Source organism: Marmota monax, unplaced genomic scaffold (genome assembly GCF_021218885.2).
Source record: "Marmota monax isolate L192 unplaced genomic scaffold, Marmota_monax_Labrador192_F-V1.1 WCK01_AAM20220418_F8-fsc00013, whole genome shotgun sequence".
NCBI lineage: Eukaryota > Metazoa > Chordata > Mammalia > Rodentia > Sciuridae > Marmota > Marmota monax.
The window spans coordinates 21348858-21355739 of NW_026692202.1; the positions used below are offsets into that span (position 1 = coordinate 21348858).

Genomic DNA, 6882 nt, shown 5'->3' on the forward strand with positions numbered 1-6882 from the left:
CTTAGGGGTCAAGGAAGCACCTTAATTATATTCTGCACTTTAGTCAATAGAATTTTCTCTCCTTGCACACACTCTGCTACGTGAGTTTTTAGCTAATGTGTTGCATGATAGATTTCATAGTTTTTTAAATTTAAACAGGTGAAAATATTTACTCTAAACATAGAGATATTTAAACCTGTAATCAAAGAACTAAATATGTGGCAAGGTTGGTGAAACTCTAATCCTCGTTTTTGAAAAGCAATATTGTTTGTCTTTCATAATGGCTTGAGGCATGAGATACAAAAGGGAATTCACATTTTTCTCTTTATTCACAAAATCCATCAGCTATAAACACGTTTTCCTCCAATATTTATTCTGCTTCTTTTTCTTTTGTGTTTGATCTCCATCTCATATGCAGTTCTCTCATGAAAACAATTTCTACCAAAACCTGGTATATTTGGATTACATTATTTCCTTGCTACCGTTCTTTTTATATACAGACCAATTTTGAAATCTGAGTTTGAAAGAGCTATTGGTTCTTTGATAACAACATCATATAGTAGTGCCATCTGTTATATGTGGCACATTTTCCTCACTCCCTAATTAATTAGAAATTAGCAAATGTTTTTTTAAGTTGCAGTTAGGACTCTGAAATAGAATTAATGCTATTTCATTTCATTATTTAGCAGGAAACAATTGAAATTGTTGATGTTCCACTCAAAAACATATGGTTTATTAGTTTGAGGAGGACAAAGGGTGTACTAGGTTTAGCATTCTGGTAGTATATTATCCAGTGAGGTTCCAGCAAATGTTAGATTGAGAAACTCATACCTACTTATTCAGTAGACATCTACTGAGAAAAAAGTGTTCAACATGAAATGAAGATGTCCTTTACATCTTGCTAATGAACAATTAAAAAAAAACAGATACAAATGAAATTATAGTTAACAATGTAGTAAATGCATGTCCAATTTCAATAAATACATCACTTTCTTTTTCAGAGGCTGTCCAAATCTCTGCTGTGCATGTTTGTGTGTGTGTGTGTGTGTGTGTTTGTCTCCTCAAACATTTATTATTTATTTGTGATGAAAAATATTCAAAACCCTTTTTGGCTGTTCAGAAATGTACAGTACATTATTGTTATCTAATCACCCTGCCATGTAACAGAACACTAGCACTTATTTTTCCTTCCTAAGTGTAACTTAGTACCTGTTGACCAACCTTCTCCCAATGCTCCCCTGCCTCTTGTTACTATCATTCCACTTTTAGATTCTAGGAAGTTAACATTTTTAGATTCCACATCTGAATGAGATCATGCAGTATTTGCTTTTTTGTGCCTGGCTTATTTCATATAAATAATGATCTATCCATATTGTTGCAAAATATTCCCCAGCACCGTTCACATGAACAAAGTGTCTCTTGTTAAGATCGTCAGTGATGTCTGTACTGCTAATTCCACTGGCCAATTTTTTCTTCATTATGTTAACAGCATTTGGAACAGTTGATCCTTCTCTCTCCTGGAAATACTTTCTTCATTTGGCTTTTAAAGATACCACATTCTCCTGGTTTTCTTTCTATTTCATTGGCTACTTTTCATTTGCTGGCTTTTCCTAATTTCCCCATCTTTTAACTTTGATGTTTCTCATGGTAATGTAATATCCTTGAACTTTCCCTGCTCAATTATCTTTTATTTTTGGATGCTGGGGATTGAGGGGCCTTACACATGCTAAGAACAAGTTCCATCACTGAGTTTTATATCCCCAGTCCCTCTTCATTAGTTTTATTCATCTGATTGATACTATTATCCGGTTATACACTTTTAAGTATCAATAATATGCTAATGACTCCTAAATTTGTATCTCTAGTCTGAAACTCTCTTCTGAATACCAATCTGGTATATCCAATAATCATCTCAGCATAGCTATTTGGAAATCTAATAGGTATGTCCATTACCAACCCCTACCCCTCAGAACCTTGTTTTTCTTAGTTTTTTTTTTTTTTAATTTTTTTAATACTTATTTTTCAGTTTTCGGCGGACACAACATCTTTGTTGGTATGTGGTGCTGAGGATGGAACCTGGGCCGCACGCATGCCAGGCGAGCGTGCTACCGCTTGAGCCACATCCCCAGCCCCAGTTTTGTTGTTTTAATTAGTAAAATTTCATCCTTCTAGTTGCTCAGGTAAAAATCCTAACAGTTATCCTTGAGCTCCCCCCCACCACATGCACCATATCTAATCACTTAGCTAATCCCACTGATTCTGTTGTCTTAAAAATATATCCTATTTTGACTACTGGTAATCTCTAGTCTCCTTGACCATATGATGATCATCTCTTGTCTAGATTATTGCAATCACCTCTTAACTCATTTGCTCTCTATATGCTTTCCTCATAACACAGCAGTCAGACTGATTAATTGTCCTGTTAAACATTAAGTCAAGTCATGGTGCTCCTTCTAAGAACTGTCCAGTGGCTTTGCCATTTTCCTCAGAGTGAGATTTTGGTCCTGATAACAGGTAGGGCCCTATCTGACCAGACCTCCACGGTTTCTGTAGCTTCATGTCCAACTAATCTGGCCTCCTTTGAGATGCTTCTGTATTCTGACACAGTCACACAGGTCTTGGTGCTCCTGAGTAGGATGGGCATGAGCCCTCCTCAGTGCCTTCTTACTTGTTGTTCCTCTGCTGGGATTGTTTGTCCTCAGACATCACATGGCTCTCTCCCTTGCCACTTTCAGGTCTTCTCTTGAATGCCACTTTCTCCTTCAAGCCTTCCCTAAGTGAGCTGTTCAACATTTTATGCACATGCCACTCAATGCCCAGTGCTGTGGCATTCCATTCTTATTCCATGCTTTGTGTTTTTCCAGAGGATTTGTCACCTTCTAATGTAGTATGGAATATACTTGTTTATTTGATCTAGTATGTATCTCTTGTACTAAAACCTAAACTCTGTGAAATCAGAAAAATTTCCCTTTGATGTGTTTTCAGTCTTTCAAATGATGCACACCACATGGTAGGTGCTCAATAAATGTTTAGCAAATAAATAAATGAGTATAGCAAAGTAAGTACTAATAACGTTCCAAAAATGAAAATGTTAAAATTTTCATAAAAATTCAAATTTTTTCCAAATATCATTGAGGATTGGGGATGTCATGGGGGAGGAAGGGGGAAAGCAAAAGTATTTTCAAGGTTTTATTGTTAGAGAGAAGAGATTAAACAGTTAAATAAGATTGGAATAGATGAAAATGCATACCATTTTACTAACCTGATTGATACTATTATACCATTTTACTGGATTGAAAGACAATATCATAAAATGTCAATTATCACAAAATTAATAAATCAATTTAATGCAATTCCAAATAGAATTAAAAAAATAATCTTAGGGAGAAAGAGAATTAGAGAATTAGATAAAACAATTTAAAATTATTATGGAGTACTGAGCTCTAAAATAAATTAAATTTGGAAAAAATAGTGAGAAAGGACTTACTTTAATGGATATAAAATGCTATTGATCTAGAAAAATGCAAACATATTCATGGGACAGAATGAATCAGAATGGAAACTACATCTCATTATAAGTGAAAATTAAATAAATGAAAAAATGATAGAAATGTCAAATTTATTCAGAAAGGACAAATTACTTATTATTTAATAAATGGTACCAGACCAACTAATTTTTTTTTTGGTGGTGCTGGGGATAGAACCCAGGACCTTGTGCATCTGAGGCAAACACTCTACCAACTGAGCTATATCCCCAGCTTCAACCAACTAATTTTTAATATGGAAAAAGAAAAATTCCATTCTCACTTTTATCTCCATATTAGTCAGCAAAGAATTTTAAATGGATTTATAATTTAATATAAAAATACTAATATTTTTTAAGAAAATCTGGAGATATCTTAACTTTAACAGGAAGCCTAGACACTGTTAGAGAAAAGATAGACTGTTTGGTTATATAAATATGGCAAATCATACTATTAGGTTAAATGCAAATGAAGGCCCTAGGAAAATATTTACAATATTTTTGTTGCAATAGAGGGCATTTAGAGGGGAGATATATAACTTAAAGAGCTTTTACCAATTGAAGGAAGTTGCCAAAAGTCTCCTATAGAAAGAGAGAAAAAAGCATAAACTAGCAATCCACAGAAAATTCAGATAGGTAGCAAATATATGAAAAGATTCTCAAACTCACTAACCATCCAGAGACACAAGTTAAAGTTGTACCAAGATGTCATTTTTACAACTCTTAGACAGATGGAAATGGAAAAGCTCATTAACACCCAGTGCTGGTGGAGACACAGAATGAAGGGTGCTCTCATTAACAGAGGTAAAAATATTCATTGTTATAGCCTTTATACTAATATATATATATCATCATGTTTATCATAATATCGTTTATAATAGAGAAATCTAGAGCTGAAGTGAATACCCACCATGCAGCAGCCAGATGATGGAACTTTATACAGCCACTGAAAAGCATGAGCTAGATCCCTTCCAATTGCTTTGAAGCATGTAAGCAAAGATGCCAGTGAGTACATTAAGTAATCCAGTTTTTATAAAACAGACACAAACCACTGTGTGTGTATTATTAATAGTTAATTCACATGATTTTTTGAGAAAAAAGAAAATTATGGTAGATCTCAATACTAGGCTAGTAGCATGTGCTACTTAGGGCAAAGAGAGTAGTAGAGGGAGGCAGGCAAAGAAGGAAAACACTAAGAAGAAAAAAAGCCTTGTTGATATAATTACATTCTGCATTTACACACTATTTTATATATTTACCTGTAACAAATGAAATAAGATGAAATAAAAAAGATAAAATAAAATCTGATGGACTGTATGGAAATATCCCTCCTGCATCCCCTGAGCTCTTTACACCAATTTCCTGCCTCTTTTCTTTATTTCCGTTTGCTTATGTGAGTAGCACCTCCTTTCATAGCTTTGTAGTTGCCCAAGTCAGAATGAGAGTGGATAGGTGCAATACTATGAATGAGGCTGGGGGGCCTCGTTCAGCCCATATAATCTTGACAAGTGTTTGAAAAAAGCACAGGCCATGCTGATCTAGAGGCAGACTTTCCTTCGTGATGTCCTATAATCTGATTTGAACAGTGAGCAGAAATTAATCCTTGCTGTGTCCTAATTAAACCTGTGCCTCTTTTCTGAGTCCTTTTTGAGAATCCTATCTGATCACATGATCTGGAATTTTCAGTGTGTACTCAAGTCTCATTCAGCAGATCAGTACATACTTCCTTATTACCTACCATATACAAAACGCTAGACTAGGCACTATGTGTCATATAAAAGTGAATGATGGCTGCTCCCAGCTCTGAAGGAGATTTTGGCTTGAGAGACAAGCATTTAGCATTTAGGATTAAACGAGTAAGTATTAGAGAAGACATATCAACATGGTGAGTGGGAAAATATCTGGGAACACTTTTAGAAGTGACAAGGGAGCTGGCCAGGATGGCTGAGGGAACAACACAGCAGTGGAGTTACAGTGGTGCACGGTGCCTTTGGGATATGTTGGGATACGTGTTGTACAATGTGACTGGCCCAGAGCACATGGACAGGTGAGCACTGTGGGGCTGTTTGAGACTAGATTATGAGCAGCCTTAGATTCCATGCTAAAGATTTAGAACAGAGGTCTAACACAGCCTAATGTGCATTCTAGAAACCTTGGCCTAGGTCAGTGTGTGGGATGAACTGAAGAATAGAGACTGAGTTGGAGGTATGGAAAGCTTGCAGTTATACAGCCTGTCTGTGACAGGAATCTGAGGTCAGGGGTCAAGGGCTAAAAAGCAGAATGGAATAGGTTGGAAGTAATAGGTGAGGGAGATTTAGAAACACTTAGAATAATTTGACACTTTAAAGGGAGAAAGTGAGGGATTATTGAAAGTGATTGAGATTTTTGGTCTGGATGAATGGGAGAAGGCAGATACTACTAAAAAATATGGGAAGGAGGGGGAGCAGATTTGAGGCAAAGAAAGAGTTTTATGTGAGGTGAAGATAGGCAGTTGTCTGTTCATTCATTCATTCCACTTAATAGGATGCCTATTTTTTTTTTTTGATCGGTTACTGTTTTTGGCACCAAGGATATAGTCTTGAGCAAAACAGACAAAAACTAAGTCTGATATCATGGAGCTTGCATGGAGAGATAGACAATAAACCAAACAAATCAGCAAAATATATGTTTTGGAAGTGGTAAGTATTATGGAGAAGAGGAAGGCAGAGATTGGGATGAACTCACTGATATTAGATAAAGATGTGAAGGAGTCCAGGGAGGGAACCATGCACATACAGAGAAATGGTGCTTCAGACAGAGGAAACAGCAGATACAAAGGCCTGGCAGTGGGATTATTCCTGGCATGTTAGTCTAGGCCATTTTAATAACTTTGAAAATAAGTAAGTATGCATGTTAGTAACTGAAGATGTCTAACACACTGATGGAAATAGCTGCCTGGAGCCCAAGAGAGATATTTGAGCTGGCAGCACAGACTCAGAATTGATCCTGAGATGTGATGATTGAAATCAAGAGAACAGGGGAACAGGAAAGGAAAGGTGGGTAAAGGACAGGTTCTTTGAGAATTCCAATTGTTCAACGGGGAAGAATTAGAGGAGCCAGTGAAGAACTCTGAGAAGGGGCAGTTACAATAGAATATTGCCGTAAAGACTGTACACAATCCCATAAGTAGGGCCAATTTCAGCTTCTTTGCTTAATGGAGTTATAAGTGATGATTATTAAAAATAATAGTAAATTCAAAAATATCCTGGAAAATATACTAGAGGTACGATTTTGTCTAATTAGAGTAAGCTTTGCCAGAATGCTAAGTCCAGCATTAGTAAAGTTTCTATCTCATTGCAATTTCTCCTATATTTTCCTTTAGTGTCATCTCATATTATTAA

At 36.0% G+C, this 6882-nt stretch overlaps 1 non-coding gene across 1 annotated transcript; it reads right to left on the minus strand.

The window, feature by feature from the left end:
• Positions 1-3662: 3662 nt before the first annotated feature.
• Trnal-cag (transfer RNA leucine (anticodon CAG)) lies at positions 3663-3735 on the minus strand. Its single transcript has one exon. It is a non-coding gene; the product is annotated as a tRNA-Leu (tRNA).
• Positions 3736-6882: the final 3147 nt, after the last annotated feature.